Source organism: Bubalus kerabau, chromosome 15 (assembly GCF_029407905.1).
Source record: "Bubalus kerabau isolate K-KA32 ecotype Philippines breed swamp buffalo chromosome 15, PCC_UOA_SB_1v2, whole genome shotgun sequence".
Classification (NCBI taxonomy): domain Eukaryota; kingdom Metazoa; phylum Chordata; class Mammalia; order Artiodactyla; family Bovidae; genus Bubalus; species Bubalus kerabau.
The window spans coordinates 58,943,786-58,963,658 of NC_073638.1; the positions used below are offsets into that span (position 1 = coordinate 58,943,786).

General features: G+C 41.3%; 1 protein-coding gene across 6 annotated transcripts in view; it reads right to left on the minus strand.

Annotated features, from left to right (window-relative positions):
• BDNF (brain derived neurotrophic factor) overlaps window positions 1-19,873 on the minus strand; it is a 64,212-nt gene that overhangs the window by 14,149 nt on the left and 30,190 nt on the right. The window lies entirely within an intron of this gene.

Sequence of the window (19,873 nt, forward strand, 5' to 3'; positions counted from 1 at the left end):
CAAGAGTACTGGAGTGGGGTGCCATTGCCTTCTCCACCATTAGCAAAACCTGGGAGCTAATAAGAAAAGCAGACTCTCGGCTTCCCCGCCTCCATCCCATCCACACATCCACTCAATCAGAATCTGCATTTCAACAAGGCTCATAAACTTCAAGGTGATTCACATATTTATTAAAAGTCAAGAAGCACTGGACTAAGTGATAAGACACAGAAATGATAGGGTTAACATCAACTTAAGCATCTTCCTTGGTTCAACTTGTTTTATTTGGACATTTATTAGGTGGGAAAGTAGCTTTGCTTCTGTAATGTTAAGTAAAATCTGGGTTCCCTTTATGTCAACTGGCTTTTCCACTATTGTGTTTATACCATAAAGTGCAGGATACCTATAAATGTAACAGGTTGAATGAAAATTTATAGAGCACTACTGACCTAAATCTGGACTTCCACTCAGTTGCTAATTTTTAACTCAATGCTACAAGGCAAGGGCAAGCATAATTGGCTTCCCTAATCATTGCAACCTTAACACCACTGACTCAAGCAGAATGACACTGGAAATGATATGACTAGTTACAGCAGCTAGTAGATTTCCAGGCAAATACTTTCAGCCAGATGTCTCTGATCCTTCGAGTTCTTCTGTCTTGAAATAATGGAACAGAGGCAGAAAGAACAGACTCACCCACTCAATGGAGATTTCTTATTTCTAGGCTTGTCCTAAAACAAACAGATCCAGCTCTCTCCTACCAAGTACTATGAAATTAAAACAAAAACTCACAAAAGAAAACTACAACATGGAATCCCCTGGCAATCCAGTGGTTAGGATTCCTCACTTTCACTGCTGAGGCTCAAGCTCAGGGTTCAATCCCTGGTCGAGGAACTTAAGATCCTGCAAGCCAAATGGTGAGGCTAAAACAAACAAACAAACAAAAACAACAGCGGCAGCAGCAAATAGTCCAACTCGAAAGTATAAAGCATCAAAACCCCCTCCACAACTCAAGTCGGTCTTTATTTCAATAAGGTACCCAGCAGCAACCCATTTCTCAATTGAGTTCCAGCATCTAGGATCATTTGTTTCAAGATGGAAGCACCAAAAATGATTAAAAAAAAAAAAGATTTCTAAAGAAAAGTAAAAAATTTGAGTTGAATAACATTATCAGGAAGTTGATGGGGTAGTTTCATAAACAGAACTGGAGACTGGTCCACTGTTCAGGCTTTTTTTTTTTTTTACAAAGGCCTGAAAAGATAGCTAATTTCCAAAGCCCAAGAAATCACCAAGTTCACCAGTACAAATGCAAATGACTCACACAGAGAACCCCGATATTGTGGCTGTTAAATCACTGGCGAATGGGTGGGGCTGAGATGCCACAGACCCTGTTTTCCCAGGAGATCCACCTTGAGCCCCACAGAGTTGACACAGATGTCAGCACTGTTAGGGACTGCCTCCCTAAACAAGGCGTACCTACTGACAGGGGCTGTTGTGAAAGCACAGAACTCGGATCTTCTTCCAGTTTCTGGATCCAGGAAGGAGCATGCTCTAAGTAAAAAAACATGCAGGAGTAACACAACTGCATTCTCTGTCCCTAAGGGGAGAACATGCAGTAACTCAAACCAGAGGATAAAGAAAAGCCCTCTTTAAGAAGTTTGCCACAATGTGGAGACTGGGAACATGCCAGAACAATTACAATTGGAAAAAAAAAGAAGAGAAGAAAGTTAAGACCCGTCTGTCCTATTTCCACCTCTTTCTTCAGAAGTGGCAATGTCACATCGACAGGCTGCTCTCAGGGTGCTGTTGGACTGACACTCTGGAGTTCCTGCCAGGAGATGCTATGGGGACTTTGACAGCTGTGAGCCAACACCCACTTGACACCGTCGCCACACAAACACGCTCTTAATGGACCCCAGAGCTGCGGTAAAGGCATGCCCTTCTCAGTGTTTCCACAGATGGTGCTCCTGAAAATTTCCATAGCCAATGTATGCCTGTGGTTAATTAGTTATCTGAGCAATTTCCATATAGAAAGAATATCTGCACACATCTTAGGTCCAAACCGGAAGGCTTCAACGTCATTAAGTCAGAAGGGGTGGAAAGAGAATGGGATGGATGAAGAGATCTCTCTCTAGATTAGACCCCATCCTTGGAAATACACAAAATTTTAATTTTTAACAAAGCAAGGGAGGTGAAAACAGGTAAGGGAAGAACGTGGACGAATAAGTTGCCTCTAGAATCAAAAGAATAACATCCCTTTAGAAGCCACTACCAAGAAATCCTAGGGTAAAGATAAAGTGAGCAAGAGAAGAAAAGCTCACCTTTATGAGACCATTTTCAGTAATCAGTTTGTTAAATTCCACTGCAGCACCAATACACACTCCACAGCCCTTCTTCTGGGATGCACAGTCATATACAGGAGCGTGTGGGTAGAGGCCGAAACATGTGTGGACACGCCACCCTTTCTGTAGCAACACAGTGTTCCGCGCAGTCACGAGGATTAACCTTTTCCACAAATGGAGCAAACCGGTGGCTCCACACACAGAGTTGTCCTTCGGGTTATTTTTGCATCCAACTCTGTAATTTCTTTTAATTGCTTACTGTAAAGCACAGGAAAGTGCTCATTATTTGTAGCTTAATGCAGGAGCAAGAATAATTGCAGTCCCCTGCCCACTGCCCTCACCCCAGCCCCTAACCCTTCTGTATGTCACCGTTCATTTGAAGAGCACAAGGAAGCTGGTTTCTGGGCCCGAAACATAATGAACCAGGTGTGGACCCTATTCTAGAAACTGGCTGTGCTCCAGAGCTACTATAAGATACCAGGAAAATACTAACATCTCAGATGACAAAAGATCTATATGGCTGGTCAGGAAATACCCACATCATAGACTGTACCTATAGGAAACATTCAAGTCTGTGGTTTCATGAGTATGAGGACTGTGAGAACATCTGCTTGCCTCCAATCCTTTTCACTCAACATTGACTCCTACATAAGACATGCAAACTCTTAACACTAATATATTTAATCTAAGCAAGGTAAGGAAGGCTGTGTTTCCACACAGTACCATAAAGACATACAGTATTGGTAGCGGTGTATATAGTGGGGATTTGGGGAAGATGGTCTGGGACATTACTCTTTGGTTCCTATCAGCACAGTCTGAGAGTCCGCTGTTCTGTTGCTCTCTTCTGAGGGCTGACTATTGCCAGAAGCAAGGTGTTGTTTTGTGCCATCATCATCTGACCCACCACACACATTCAGGACATCATCCCAGGTATATGTTCTGCATCCGCTCTGTGGAGCCATGGGGTCCGTTTTGCCTAGTCATTCACATGGAGGGCCTCAGAGTACCAAAGATGCTCTTTGACATTAAATAAGTAATGTCAAACTTCTCTTTGAATTAGAAAGTGATTTAAAATAATAGCTAACATTTATTGGTTCTGGAGGTAAATAATCTAATTATGAATAGTAAGTTTACAGCTGAGAACACTGAGACTCAGAGAGATTTATAAATCATATTGCCTAACACCATATGCCTGGCATGTGGTGGAAATGGAATGTGAACCCGGCTGGCTCGCATGCTTTTATCCATACGGGGTCAGATGTGGATGTGGTGTCTTATATTTTGAGGGAGGTCCATTGCCCCAGTTTCTTATTTATTTAAGCAAAGCCCCATGTGATCATTCCTGATAAGTAGTTTGTTTACATGCTAATTCCACAGAGGTTGAATATAAGCCTAAGGTTTCCTCCTCGCTACCGTCTTCCCAATATTGAATTATCCCCTCAAGGTACCAACCATACATGCATACTTAACAAGGCAGAGTGTCGAAATTCTGCAGGAATTTGCTGGACATTTTCCCCTGAGGTCTCTTCAGGCACTGGAAAAGAACCACATGCTTTTCAGACTAGGGGCCACAGCTACCAAGGACACGCCTGTCAACCCCACATGAGTAAGAATGACTTCAATCAAGAAGCACCCGAGTGCCTTTAAAAAATACTTGTGACATAAAAACCTTTCTTTTTAGTATCTCAACCTGATCCCTTCCAAGTGTAGAGACCCGGCAAACTAGGCTACCCTGCTTCTGATCCATGCAGTTTTTCCTGTTACTCAGGAATAGGGCTGTGGGCAGACTTCCCTGGTGGTCCAGTGGTTGAGAATCTGTCTTTCAATGCAGGGGACACAGGTTTGATCCCTGGTCTGGGAACTAAGATGCCATATGCCACGGGGAACCAAGCCCATGCTCCACAACTAGAAAGCCTGAGCACCAAAGCAAAGATCCAGTGAAGTCAAAAATTAAAAAAAAAAAAAAAAGAGTAGAGCTGAGGGTCTGAGACAGGAGTGAAAGTAAGGCTAGAGAGTGTTAAATTTATTCTCAGGGAGCGGTTCAGACAAGTTAGGGCCCCAAAGACAGGAGACCAGATGGTCCAGCATAGACAGAACAGCGGACTCTCAGACTGTGCTAATAGGAACCATTGTGTCAAAAAGCCAAAGGAACAAGGGTAATGGAATGCAGGTCTCATGCATCTTCTCTGCCACCCAGCTGGTACCCTGAGGCCCTCCATGTGAATGACTAGGCAAAACGGACCCCATGGCTCCACAGAGCGGATGCAGAACATATACCTGGGATGATGTCCTGAATGTGTGTGGTGGGTCAGATGATGATGGCACAAAACAACACCTTGCTTCTGGCAATAGTCAGCCCTTAGAAGAGAGCAAGCTTCTAGAGAAGCAGCTGTAAGGAACCTGAGAACAAAACTGGAAATGCCTGTTGTGAAGCCTTGACAGGTATTAACAAAAGAAAATGTGTATCCACATTTGTCAGTGGTGTGTCAGCTAGCTTCTGGCAGTCCACCCTTGTGCCCAGAAATCATTTTGTGTTTCTTGTGTAGCCAGATACAGCCACCAATCAACTCCCCAAGTGCAACTGGTCCTCACAGGGGAAGAGGAGTGGCTTTCTTTCTGCTTTAAAGTGGCCCCATCACAAATTATGAGAAAGAAGAAGGTTCATTTGGACTGAATAACCATCCTGCCAGTCTCATTTGGCAAACTTCTCTATGCAGTTTTTTCCCCTAAACTCAGGAACTCACAGAGGAAAGTAACGGAGAATCAATTTTACCAGTGAAAATGGCAAAGAGTCCTGCAAAGATGACATGGAATATATGTATGCTCTTCAACAGTTGGAGATGTTGTCTAGGGTATAAATCTTGCATTTACAGGATAGTCTATTTGCATCACGCAGGAAACTCCCTACAGCTGGAGAAGTCTAGCAATATTGTAACATTGTATCCTATAGTTTTAATTTATGTTATAAAGGACTTAGTACTAGTAGGGTTAGTTGCTCAGTGGTATGCGACTCTTTGCAACCCCATCAACTGTAGCCCGAGGCTCCCCTGTCCATGGGATTCTTCAGGCAATGATACTGGAGTGGACTGCCATTCTTGGGGGAAGTGCAAAATTAGTTTTCAAAAGAGCATCCCCGTGGGAATGAAAGTTTCAAGCTTAGGGAGACTTCCGCTGTGATTTGGGATCTCTCTCTTGAACTCAGTCCCTAGAAATAAGGTTAGCAGCTGGGAAACAAGTGTTGAAAGCAGGGTACGCAGTGCGCTGCAGTGGGACAGTTGCCTTTTCTGCCCCAGCAGACACTGCTGGGCCCTTTCGACCCAGTATTGGCATTAGGTGAATAATGAATGCAGGTGTAACTTTCCACTGCAGGAAGTTCTGCAAGTGGCAACATGGGTCCATTCCATGTGTGTCACTAGAGCTGGCACAAACCCACGGCCATGGTGAGGCATTATTTCCATTGGAACTGATGCCGGCACCAGTTCTTGGAACTGGGCAGCATTCCCACTGCAAACCAGGGGCCAGGGAAGAGACAGAGACCTCACTTACAAGGTCACCTCCTGTTTCTCATCTTTCAGACTAATATGCACTCTGTTGGTAAGGCTGCTACTGACACAGGCATTCTCATTTACCAATGGTGGCTATACAAACAGTTCAAGACCTTCCTGCAGTACAATAAGGCAATATTTATCAAAATTTTAAATGAATTTCCCTATGGATCCAGCAAGTCTACTGAGAATAAATCTACAGTAACAAGTAGGTACTCTTGCCTGGAAAATCCCATGGATGGAGGAGCCTGGTGGGCTGCAGTCCATGGGGTCACTGAGGGTTGGACATGACTGAGCGACTTCACTTTCACTTTTCACTTTCATGCATTGGAGAAGGAAATGGCAACCCACTCCAATGTTCTTGCCTGGAGAATCCCAGGGACGGGGGGGCCTGGTGGGCTGCCGTCTATGGGGTTGCACAGAGTCGGACACAACTGAAGCGACTCAGCAGCAGCAGCAGCAGCAGCAGCAACAAGTAGGTACACATGTACAAAATGATGAATACACAAGGTTATTAATTGCAATAAAGCACAGAATAGCAACTAAAAGAAGCCCCATTTCTAGCTAAAGGAAAATAGATAAACTATAGTATATATTCATAATAAATTCATGCAATTGAAAGGAACAAGTTAATTTCCATATACTGAAATGGAACTAAAAGCAAGATACAGATCAGCACATGTATACATATACATACTATCTTTTGCTTTAAAATGGGGTAATGTAAATAATATCCATATTTACCTGTATTTCCATATAAACACATTGTAAAGGATTCACATGAGATGGAAACAAATAACCACCCCACAGGAAGTATGTGTCAGGTGGGGTTACAAGCGAGCACAGCACAGGTGGGATAACCCTTCTCAATGCATACATTTTAATACTATTTTGATTTTTGAATCATGTCAATAAATTATCAAAAACTTTAAAAAATAATCAATTAAAAAAATGTTTAACCTAGAGGCTTCACTTTTGGCCCCAAAGAATCCTTCACACTGCTCTGATGCAACAGACACTTCAGAGATTCAGAATTCTGGCGCCTGGTGGTAACTAAAATAAAAAGTCTGGGTCGAGGGAAGGGGGGCTTCCCTGGTTGGTCCAGTGGCTAAGACTTGACCTTCCAGTGCAGGGGGTTTAACATCTGTTTGGGGAGCTAAGATCCCTTGTGCCTCGTGGCCAAAAACCAAAACATAAAAATATAAGCAATATTGTAACAAATTCAAGAAAGATCTTAAAAATGGTCCATATAACATATATATATTTAAAGAAAAACTCTGGGTGGCGGGGGTGACCCATCTCAACTTTGGGGACATTTCCCTGGAAGAAACCAGGCTAAAGTAGAATGGTTGGATGTAGAAAACAGTCTCTGGGGCTAGGGGCTGAAGATCTGAGTTCTGGTCCTACTTTTCCCACTTGCTATTAAGTTGACCCTATGAAATGGCTGATAACTGGCCTTTTTTTTTTTTTTTAACCAACAAATTGGGCAAATTTGTGGGTGAACCTTCCTGAGTGAGCCCATTCAAGGACTCTGCTGCCTCAGCTCTGTGACAGGCAGAGGGTTAGAGTTCTCACCCCACCTGCCACAGCATCATGCCAAGGGTCACCAACAAAGGGCAATCCTATAAAGAACCTCTGTAAGTAAAGCATAACACCAAGCTGAGTGGTGACCATGGCCAAACACAGGAGGAGAACGAGACCCATTCCCCAAAGTCAGATGGTGGCGAAGAAAGAAAACTTCTAAAAGACGGAACCTAAATTAAACAGAACATAAGAGTAGAATGCCAAAGAAAGACTTTGAAGAGAAAAACACATGGTTAAATGACTCCATATGTGGTCATCTGCAATGGAATATACTGCAAAATCCAGAAGCCTTAACAGGGAAATCAGGGAAACATATATGGAGCAAACTTTCAGACCTGAATACAGATGCATGATCAATGTCAAACAAATGATCCAAAAGGATGGCCCTTATCTTTGCAATCAGTGTAGCTGTTGGAGCCGTGTGTCTGTCACATGCAGGTAGGCCTCCAACTTTTCTCCAAAATCAGATGCAAACTTCAGATACTTTTAAAAATGCTCCCTGGAGGACCTTACACCCCAAATTTAGAAACAGGATGAAAAAAAAAAAACTCTTTAAAAAGGCAAGAAAGAAAAAAAACACTCATCTCCATATGTACATCTGTACATCATCTGGAAAGCAGATCTCCTATGAAATGGATGGCCAAAGCTGCACCACAATGTTAAACTCATCATGAAAACCCCAAGGTTGCTTTCCTTACCTTCCTGAAGTAAAACATTCCAAGAAGTAGGAAATAACCACAGGAGGAAGTTCACTGGCGGTGCCCTAACTTGGTACCGCTATCTAGATGCCTGGAAACCAGAAGCCTCTTTGGAACTCAGAAGAAAGCAAAGAACTCCTTTCTGCTTTGATTAAGGAAGGTCTTTGGGCAAGGTTCCTGATTCCAGTTGGGTCTAGGTGGTCGAAACAGTACCATGCTTTCTGAGACCACCACTTAATGACTTTGATGAACCCTGCTGAGATGTTCTCAGGCTTCTTGGGGTCAAATGCCATCTCCTCTCACTTTCAGCTTCATGTTTCACAATCAACCATGTTTCCTTACAGAAAGTTCTCTAGGAGGCTTACTATCCTGTATTATTTCAAGTCAGAGTCCCCTCTTGCACAAAAGGCTTAAACTACCTCTGATTAAGAATCAGAATGTGTTCTGTTTTAGTTCAGGATTCATTTATTCATTCAGCACAGGTTATTAAGAACTTACAAAGTTTAGATGTACTTTGCTTTAGGAAAATCATTTTCAAGTAAGTTTCTTGTAAAGTAGGAATAATTAACTTGGTAACTCTTAATAGATTCTTCAAGTGACTGAATCCTGAGTTTAAATCCTCACTGATTTTCAAATATAACAAAAAAATTAGTTATGGAGGTGGGTGCACTCCCAGCTAACTCAATAGCTTTCAAGGGAGGTGTTTCAATGTTACCCCTAAATCATCTATATGGTTAAATACTGAGTTAGAGATTCACTAGATCAAAAACAATTCTTTAAAAAAATGTTCATAGAAACACAGGGACAATGCGTTAACACCTCCAAGGTATATGTCAGGGTCAAGGATACAAGCTCATATTTCATCAGCAGAGCTCTGGTCATTTGATTGAAGTTGAAGGTCATAACAGGCTATGTTTCTGTCATTTCCTCATGAGAAGGAAACTAAGTTGTACTCCATGTTTATTCCATGAGGAAAAAAACCTACTAATATTTTTAAAGCTACATTTTGGCCTCTTCTCCCTTCACAGCTACAAAGGTCATCATCTTTCTATGGCTGGGTTATCTTCTATTTGGATGACAACTTGTCAAATTTATAGCTTAGGGTGACTATAACTTAGGATGACTATGACGTAGCATTCTCCTAAAATCGACATTTTAACTTTTGTTCATTTACTAGACATTCTCTGAGCACAGATACTGGGAACACCAAAAGGAATGAGACAGAATCCTTGCCTTTGAGGACTTCACTATTAAAGGGTAGGGCAGGAGGGTGAGGGGTGGAGAACAGGTTAGACAGACAATTATGGTTCAATGTAGAACACACTGTAATTGACGTATGCGCATGGGGATTCCCCGAAGATAAAATGCAAAGGAAGGTAAGGTGAGAAAGGAGAGGAAATTGTCAGTACAAGGTTTTGTTCAAAATAGATCATGTTTCAGAGACTAAAAGATTGTATTACCTGCTTGGCATCTACCACCCATGAAGGACCCACGAAAAGTCCAGAGTTGATGAGCTTTATAAACTGGAAACCAAAAGGCTCATTTATGAATACTTACATAGAACCAATTTCCCATTTAGAGTGCTTTTTTTAGCTGAATATCACAATGCTGGAATCTTTATCTTTTCCAGGGAAAAGGACATGCTAAATTATTTAGCAAATAGCTGTAGAACCCCCTACTTTGTATGTGCACATCAGTCAGCTATGTGCTATGGAGACTAAAGACAATATAGGAGATAAAGCTTTTGCTTAAAAGTTTTTGATTAAAATATACAAAAGAAAAAACCTAACTTAAAAGACAACTTCCTTGGGACATATAGCTCATTCAACTTTGAAAAAATTACCACTTCTTTTTAACTTCCCACTAGTACATGTTTGGGTTAACCACACTTCCTCCCCTTGGGATTTTCTGCTGAGAACAGAATAGAAATAAGATGCCAAATGGGAATAATACAGGGTCAGAGTCATGTTAGGAAAGCTGTGTTAGAAAATGCAGTGGGGCCTATTTCCTACTGCTGCTGCTGCTGCTAAATCGCTTCAGTCGTGTCCGACTCTGTGCGACCCCATAGCCTGCAGCCCACCAGGCTCCTCTGTCTCTGGGATTCTCCAGGCAAGAACACTGGAGTGGGTTGCCATTTCCTTCTCCAATGCATGAAAGTTAAAAGGGAAAGTGAAGTCTACCTCAGATCAAGTCCCCTCATGGAAACACAGGAGAGGGAAGAGGATTTCCCTCATTATTTTAGACACAAGGAATTTAAGTAACTTGCCCAAGATCACAGATCTATTGAGCAATGGAATGAAACTCAATCATCAGCTGCAGAGATGCAGGGTCCCAGGCTGAGACTGTTTCATGAACTTTCTATTGAAGAAATGTTTCTTTAGGGACCTCCCTAGTGGCCTTGTTTGAGAAACCACCTTCTAAAAGCAGGGGACAGGGGTTCAATCCCTGGTGGGGGAACTAAGATCCCACAAGCCATGAAGCGACTAAGACTGTGTGCAGCAATGAAAGATCCCACATGCTGCAGGAAGACCCAGCATGTCACAACTAAGACTCTACGCAGTCAAAAATCCATAAATAAATAAATATTAAAAAATTAAAAATAAAAACACAATGTACCTCTAAGGTATATCAAAAAAAAAAAAAAAAGAGAGAGAGAGAGAGAAAGAAATGTTTCTTTAAAGTCACAGATAGCCTAAGCAGGATATTCTAGAATGTTTTTCTAGACTAAACTTCACATCCACAGCTCCTAGCAGAGAACCTGATACAGAGAAGGTACCCAATGTTTAACAGTTGCCCAAGTATTGCTTATATAATTAACTTTTGTAAGATAGAGACTGTGAATGATTCAGGAATCCAAATAGGGTAGGTTTCTCTTGGGCAGAAGTCTTTCCAGAGGAAGTCGAATTCGAGATGAGTCTAAACAATGAGTCGGATTTAGATGGATGAAAGGAAGAGAAAGTCAATGAGTAAGTAAATTAGCCTCCAAAGATGACAACAAAAGGGTTCTGGTCTTGTTACCGCAGGAACAAAGTGAAGCAGATTTAGACGGGGAGCATGCTAATAAAGTTTTCTTTTAATTTCACTGGTCTTCGTTGCTGTGTGTAGGCTTTCTCTACTTGCAGAGAGCGGGAGCTACTGCTCGTTGTGCTATGAAGGCTTCTCATTGCAGCGGCTTCTCCTGTTGCAGAGCGCAGGCTCTAGGCGCTCGGGCTTCAGTAATTGTGGCACGTGGGATTTGTTGTTCATGGTACATGGGATCTTCCCAGACGAGGGATTAAGCCCATGTCCCCCTGCACTGCAAGGTGGATTCTTACTACTGGACCACCGGGAAAACCCACTGATAAACTTTTTAATAGTCTCAATAATAAGTCTTTGGCTCCAAAATCACTGTGGATGGTAACTGCAGCCATGAAATTAAAAGACATTTGCTCCTTAAAAAAAAAGTTATGACAAACATAAACAGATTATTAAAAAGCAGAGACATCACTTTGCCAACAAAGGTCTATATAGTCAGAGCTATGGTTTTTCCAGTAGTCGTGCATGAATGTGAGAGTTGGACCACAAAGAAGGCTGAGCACTGAAGAATTGATGCTTTCAAACTGTGGTGCTGGAGAAGACTCTTGAGAGTCCCCTGGACAGAAAGATCAAATCAGTCAATCCTAAAGGACATGGGTCAAATGTCCCTGAATACTCAGTGGAAGGACTGATGCTGAAGCTGAAACTGCAATACTTTGGCCACCTGATGGAACTGACTCACTGGAAAAGCCCCTGATGCTGGGAAGGATTGAGGGCAGGAGGGGATGGGGCGACAGAGGACGAGATGGTTGGATGGCATCATGGACTCAATGGACATGAGTTTGAGCAAACTCTGGAAGATGGTGAAGGATTGGGAAGCTTGGCATGCTGCAGTCCATGGGGTCACACAGAGTCAACGACTTAGTGACTAAACAACAACAATCCCTACAGCAACCCTGTTAGGAGGCTGAGGCACAGAGATTAGATGTAGTTTGTACAAGGTCCCAGACCTTGTAAGTAAGTGGTGGCCATGGAATCCTACTCCATCCTTGGGCCAGGCCTTCTGCTGCCATATGGAAGTCTGTGATTAGGAAACAACTTTCAAGTCAGGAGATTATCTTCAACAGGCTTCCCACTTCAAAGCTTTGGAGTTTCTGATTATTTACAAGGCTGCAAATCCCTTCTAACCATGCTCAAATCCAAGTATTTGGATGACGAAGTAAATGGGTCTTTTAAAATGTATTTGGGTTCAAGCTCAGCAATTCTTCAACCTTCCTGCAAGTCTGAACCACCTGTGGAAGTTTCTAAACACAACACATGCCCAAGCCGCAGCCCAAACCTCCAAATCTCAGGGACTAGGACCTGATATCTGTTTGTTTTTTTAATGTTTATTTTTTGGCCACACTGGGCGGCATGTGGGATCTTAGTTCCCCAACCAGAAACTGAACTCACACCCTCTACATTGCAAGTATGGAGTCAACCATTGGACCACCAGAGAAGTCTCTGTGAATTTTCTTTTTTAGTTTCAAAGGTAATTCTGATGATCATCACCTTTTTAAAAAAAAATAAATAATTTTATTTAGTTAGTTAGTTTGGGCTGTGCTTGGTCTTCATTGCGGCTCGCAGACTTTCTCTAGGTGCTGTAAGCAGAGGCTACTATTTGTTGTGATGCCAGGGCATCTCTGGAGAAGGCAATGGCACCCCACTTCAGTACTCTTGCCTGGAAAATCCCATGGATGGAGGAGCCTGGTAGGCTGCAGTCCTTGGGGTCACTCGAGTCAGACATGACTGAGCGACTTCACTTTCACTTTTTCATTTTCATGCACTGGAAAAGGAAATGGCAACCCACTGCAGTGTTCTTGCCTGGAGAATCCCAGGGGCAGGAGAGCCTGGTGGGCTGCCGTCTATGGGGTCACACAGAGTTGGACATGACTGAAGCGACTTAGCAGCAGCAGGGCATCTCATCACAGTGGCTTCTCTGGTTGGAGAGCACAGGCTCTAGGGCTTATAGGATCAGTAGTTGTGGTACACAGGCTTAGTTCCTGGACCAGGGATTGAACCAGCTTCCCCTACAGTCCAAGGCGGACTCCCAACCACCTGACCACCAAGGAAAGGCCCTGATGATCACCATCTTTAAGAACCACTGCTCCATGCTATGCTCTCCAATAGTTCACTTATAGGATCCTCAGCTTTAAGCAAAATTATTACTAAGGAGCTCAAAGAACAAGACATACCCTTTTTCTCTCTTCAAGTATTTTATTTCCTTAAAACAAGGAACTTTAAAAAGTCCTTAAAATAAACATTTTTTTATCTTCCCACCATCACTTTTTGCCAATCTCTTCCTTCTCTAGAGAGCAGAGACGAGGTCACGGTGATGACACGGGTCTCCATCTGTGCCAAACACTCACATTAACAAGGGTGAAATATGATGTCTTACTTGAATTCTGCAGGTCATGGTTTAGATAGCCTGTGTGATGGTAGGAGGGCTGGATTAGGATCACAGAGCTGTAATCCTTGCTCTGGTTCTATAGTTGTGCCACTTAGATCAAGTTATTTACTCCAAGCTTCAGTTTCCTCAACTGTTATATGGGAATAAGGTGTGCCCAGTTTTTTTCAAAGGGTTATTTATAGGATCAAGTGGAACATGCGGATTCATTTTCTTAATGTATGGAACACTATACCTTTGGACAAGATTTTTACTGAAATGTACAACCTTGGTGCTAGTGGTAAAGAACCCACCTGCCAATGCAGGAGATGTAAGAGACGTGGGTTATGATATCTGTGTCGGGAAGATCCCCTGGAGGAGGGCATGGCAACCCACTCCAGTATTCTTGCCTGGAGAATCCCATGGACAGACGAGCCTGGCAGGCTACCTTCTATGGGGTCACAGAGTCAGACACAACCGAAGCAACTTAGCATGTACATACAATCTTACCTACATATGACAATAAATTCATGTAGGAATGTTAATAACAAGTCAACTAAATTTTGGTCCCAGTACCAATGCCTACCGGGGCACTGTACTAGGACAAGCTATCAAAACCTCTGATACTGCTTGAAGCAGTGATGGCAAGGGTTCCCCTAAATTTCAACATGAGATTAGTTTTGAAGAACAATCAAATACTCTGGAATAATAGACACTTTCAAGTTTTAAGAAAATCATTGCCAGGGATGTGAAAACTAGAAAAATACACTTGTATTTTAGGAAGAACATTTTAAAATAAATTCTATTTATTTTTTTGGCCATGTCACATAGCTTTGGGAATCTTAGTTCTCAGACCAGGGACTGAACTTGGCCCCAGCAGTGAAAGCCTGTAACCACTGGCCCTCCAGGAAATTCCTGATAAATTTTATTAATGATAAATTAATAAATAATTAAAATTAATTTATCATTTTATTAATAAATTTTATTAATTATGATAAACTTAAATGATTATTAAAATCTTCAAGATAAGGTCATCCTGCATTGCTTCTCAGCCATTACATGTCTACGATTATTTCCAAAAATTATCCAGTAGGGAAAATTTCACATATCCATATCTAAGTTACCGAGTTACCATTTCTGAATAATTTAAACAAGTGGATGAACACAATCCTGAATTCAAGAGAATGGCTGTAAGAATGGGCAGGACAGTCATTTCCATGAGGAGGGAAGAAAGATTTAGGACTTGGGGATTTCTACTTATTGACTTTTCTCAAGAACAACAGTTTTCCAACTGGGTATTGCAGAGAAGAGTATCAAGAGGCTTCTTGCAAGGGGCAAAGTCAAGGTCAAGGAGGCAGGACTCTGCTGTTCCCACTTATAGTTCAACTAGCCCAGCACTGTTTATTTTGTTTTATACCTTGGGGTTCTACTGGAGATTTTGTCAGAAGGAGAAAAATCCAGTCCTACAATTTACTTATTTACACCTATACTACTAATTTGGAGGTTAGAAGATCTGTGTCTACTCCTCTGGTTTTGTCTCAAAGAACGCAAAGGTCTCTGTCATTATGTACTTACGGCTTATTCTTTTGTATTTAAGGATTTACAGTTTAATCTGATTGCCCTGCTCAGGAGTGAAAGAGAAGGTTAGAAACATGGCTGTAGGTTTGGTATTAGCAGGAAAATGGGATTTCTTACCACTTCCTAGTCCTGTGGGTTTTTTGTTTTTAATTTTGGGTTGGGTGGTGTTTGGGGTTTTTTTGTTTGTTTTGTTTTGAGATTCACAAGAGAACTATGTGAGAGTTTGCTTCCTTGTTGTACATCAAGAGGTTAAATATTTCTGGGTTGATGGTGCCAAACTGTGCTCTAGTTCCACTGACATATTTACACGATCCATGAATACCACATACGGAGTCTTATTTATTCCATATATTTGAGCAAAAACACCTTCTGACTTCATGGTGAAAGGAGACCACCCAATGGATTGAAAAGTGGTTTTCAGTAAACTCTTAAAAAAATACCATTACTAAACTTAAACATATTATTGACTAATGTTTAAAGATAATATTCACAACACTGATCTTTCCTTCTTTTTCTTACTCAGCATAATCATGAAACCAGATTCTCGTAAATGGAAGCATTCTCACATTTTAGCTCCTTTAGGGGGGAAACACATGGGATTTATAAACACTGTCAAATAAAAGACACATTCCTGGAAACTAAGAGGCCCAAACATGCCCTGGTAAGTAAGGAAAAAACTCCATCATAACACTAGTGGAAATGAATGGCATTTTTAGTCCAGAAATTCTTCTACTGTGGCTTCTACCAGCATCATTAACATGAGTTTCTCCAGAAATAGCCTCAAATAATAGCAAAATATTTAAGGCAATGTCTAAGCATTTTCATTGCCTTAATTTGAACACAAAATGATACTCAATTGTTATATATAAAAAAGAGATTATTCTCTTAAGAGTGACATAAGTTTTTCCAAAATATTACAATCCACAACTGAAAATACAGGACAGGCAGGAAGTTCTGAAGTGACTCAGAGAATTTGTTCAACAGCTTTTTAAAATACTCTTTACAAGTGAGTATATAAGGAGGTAATGGAAGCCTTACCTGGGAGAATCAATGGAGTGGCTTACTATAGAGCACCTGATGATGGATGGATCCATCTAGCCCAGTGCCTGGGCACTAAATTAATGCTAGATGAATTAATAAATAAAAGAATCATCCCCCATGTATAACACCTTTACTTTCTTTAAAGAAAAGCTTTGAAACAGGAGAAAACATGCATGCAGCAACATGAACTATAAAATATGTGAAGCTCTAAAGAGTATGTAAACAGTAAACTGCTTGCTTTGCTGACTGAAAATATGAATATTTGATGAGACCATGCAGAATAAAATGGTCATGACTCCTAGGAGTGGGCTGTGTAACCTCTGGTCTAAACTTGCATATTAAATGTGGGTTAATTAATTTCTGACTGTTCTACAGAAGAGCAAAATAAGTTATTAAAAAAAAAAAAGAAAGTTAATCTATCCATGTTGAAACATGAAAAGGTTGAGGGAGGGGCCAATTCTTGGACAGTTTACATTTAGAAAAGGAAACTCTTTGGAAAACTGTTAATAGCCGAGGGTGCCATACTTTGAGAAGGGGAAGGTGAGTGCTGTGGGCTTTTTTTAGTTCAGTTACTGAACTCTAAAGAAATCTAATGTCAAAAGCTAATTTCTTAAGCAATTTGGGTGTCTGAACCTGATCAGGACTCTTTTTTAAAACATTCCATTCTGTATGATTCAAAGGAAAAACAACTACTTTTGAGAACCCACATGAAAGTATGAAAAAAGCAAAAGTCCAGCACTTTTCAAAGAAATGGGAAGGATTTCTGATGCTCAGTTCATTATGCTGCACCTATCTCAGGCAGAAGACCCAAAGAAATACGTGATTGTCATCAGGATTGTATGTGAACTAAAACAAGGAGCATACTGATGATATGACCAATACATTTGAAAAAACTTAGGAGTACAAAGGTACTTCAGAATATACCTAACTCCAAGCTTCCATGTTAATATCCATCCATTCTAAAAAGGTTTCAGTCTGTGCTTAGAACAGGAAACTGATCATATTCCATATTCTTTCTTTGTTAAATCATAAATTCACTCAATTCAATGCCTTGAATGTGGTGAGCCTGTGATATTTACTTAATTAAATCAAACTGAAAGTTCTTCTAGATACTATGTACAGTGCTTAAATTTATATCACTGGTTCTAGATCTGCTCTCTGGGGCAACATAAAGTAAACTCTCTCTTTCCTCCATATGCCAGTTCTTCACAATTGTGAAGACGGTCCTCTAGACTGGACATCAAGAACAAGTCAGACATGCTGCTCCCTAGTCCCCCAGACATGGTGGGCAGCGACAGGATATTCTTTCTTATTGAGCCAGGTTGGGTTCAGAATTCTTCTTAACCCAGACTTCTGGGAGCTACCATCATGTGAATTTAGACTAAAGAAGACAAAAATACATTCGCCATTCCAGCCTAAGTCTTCCTGTCCCCAGGCTACCCATTCCAAGTTTCCTCAGTCATTGCTTACTTGGCAATGGTTTCCAACTTCCTATGCATCCTGGTCCCATTGATCTCAATATATACCCTTCTGTCAGTGCTGTACCGAAAGCAACCTATTTCATTTCTTGAACTGAAGATAAAACTTTTTCTAAAAAACTTGTTCTTTTTTATGGGAGCATAGCCAATTAGTGTAGTGACAGTTTCAGGTGGGCAAAGGGACTCAGCCATACTTACACATGTATCCATTCTCTTCCAAACCTCCCTCCTGTCCAGGCTGCCACTTAACATTGAGCAGACTTCCCTGCGCTATTCTATGTATAGTCTACTTGAGAAATGGGGGGAAATTATTAGTTTCCCCAAACTAAAACTGCAGACCAAAACTGCAGTGTGTGTGTGTGTATGTGTGTGCGTGCGCTCAGTCGTATCTGACTCTTTGCAACCCCCACGGACTGTGGCCCACCAGCCTCATCTGTACACGAAAATTTCCAGGCAAGAATTCTGGAGTGGGTTGCCATTTCCTCCTCCAGGGGATCTTCCCGACCCAGGGATTGAAGCTGTGTGTCCTGGGTCTGCTGCATTGGCAGGCTGGTTCTTTACCACTGAGCTGCTTGGAAGGCCCTAAACGGCAGTAGTTCTATCCAAGTCCCTCCACCCCCATCGCCACATAGACACACCACTGTCTTACACTCATAGCCTGCGGCTGTTTAAAACCTCTGAGTTTCCTTTGTGCAGTCTAAGTCAGCCCCCCAAATCTGGTCCCAACTCCATATTCTCTCTATTTATACAGTTGACTTTTAACCTAACTAATCATAGTATTTTACATTTAGCTGATCCAGATTCTATCATTCAACAGAATGCCTGCTGGCTTTGTGTTTCAAAATGATAAGCACATCGTCTGTGCCTTCAGATACATTATCAGCCGGCGTGAGAAGGCTGAATGAGCCTTCACCATGTTGCATAAGAGAGAACACCTTCAACAGTTTGGTCTAGGAATGTGGCCTGGGACTCCGCCAAGCATCTCTGCCAGCAGCGTGAAGCAAATTTCTCGACCTTCAGATTCTGTGTGATGTAAAAGAAATTTATCTGTGTTTAAAAACACTCCCCATAATTCAAGAAATAAATGAACATGTGAAAATTCAGGGAAACTTGTTTCAGTTTGGGCATAGGTTCAGTTTTCCAAAGCAGAAAGCAAGTATCAGAACAGGCAGCAAATGCTGATGGTAACAGCTCTAAACCAAGAGTGATTAGACTAAATCCCATGTGGCAAAAATTTTACTCTATGAGTTTCCTTCTTTTTCTATCTCCCTCGCGCACCCCACCCCCCATCTCGCTCTCTCTGTATGTGTGAGAAGTATAGATTTTTCTCCTGAAAAGTTAAGTTTCTGCACCTGATTGCTCCTATGCATGACACAATGAACAGACAATATAATACCTTCCTTTGGTTATCTGCTTACCAGAAATTGACACTCACTTAACATACACTGTTTTCTGTTCCCTGAAGCACAATGATCAGCATCGCCACCAGTACCTCAAATTGAAAACATTAAGTGAAAATTCACCAACAGGTTTATAGTTGATACTATCTAAATCGGCTTTAACATTTCATATGTTCCAAACATGACAACTTTATGAGTGAACCAAATTGTGCACAAGCAACTTCAGAATTCATGCAACTGAAGGACATTTATAATACCTACCACAAAAACAAAAATACTACACTTATTTCCTCCAATTTCTGCCTCTCTGCCAGCAAAAAATATTTTTTTTTGTAATTACAAAGTTTCTTCATTGTCCACACTGTCAGAATCTGAGGCAGCTATTAATCAATCTATTTGTTCGTTCAACAATATTTGTTGAAGCGTTTCTTCTACAACCAGAACCATTTTGGATACTATTGCAGAAGCATGCAAAAATGAAGGAAATGCAGATTTTGGCATCAAATAATTTTAAGCTAATTTTAATGACTGGTTCCTGGTTCCATAAATTTTTGGTGCTGGCTCAGACTTATAGGTTTATCTAAGGTTGAGGCAGCTCTTACAATGCCTTCTTGTCTTCCACCTTCCCCCTTACTTTTTTGGTGTTTAAAGTCTTGCTACATATATGACCCTTTTTTTATTCTCAAATCATTAAAGTTAAAATTAGATCATAGATCAAAGGCATTCTTAAGGTCATTCTATTCAATTTATTTGGTGTTATTATATCTCAGAAAGGGCAATGAACTCTC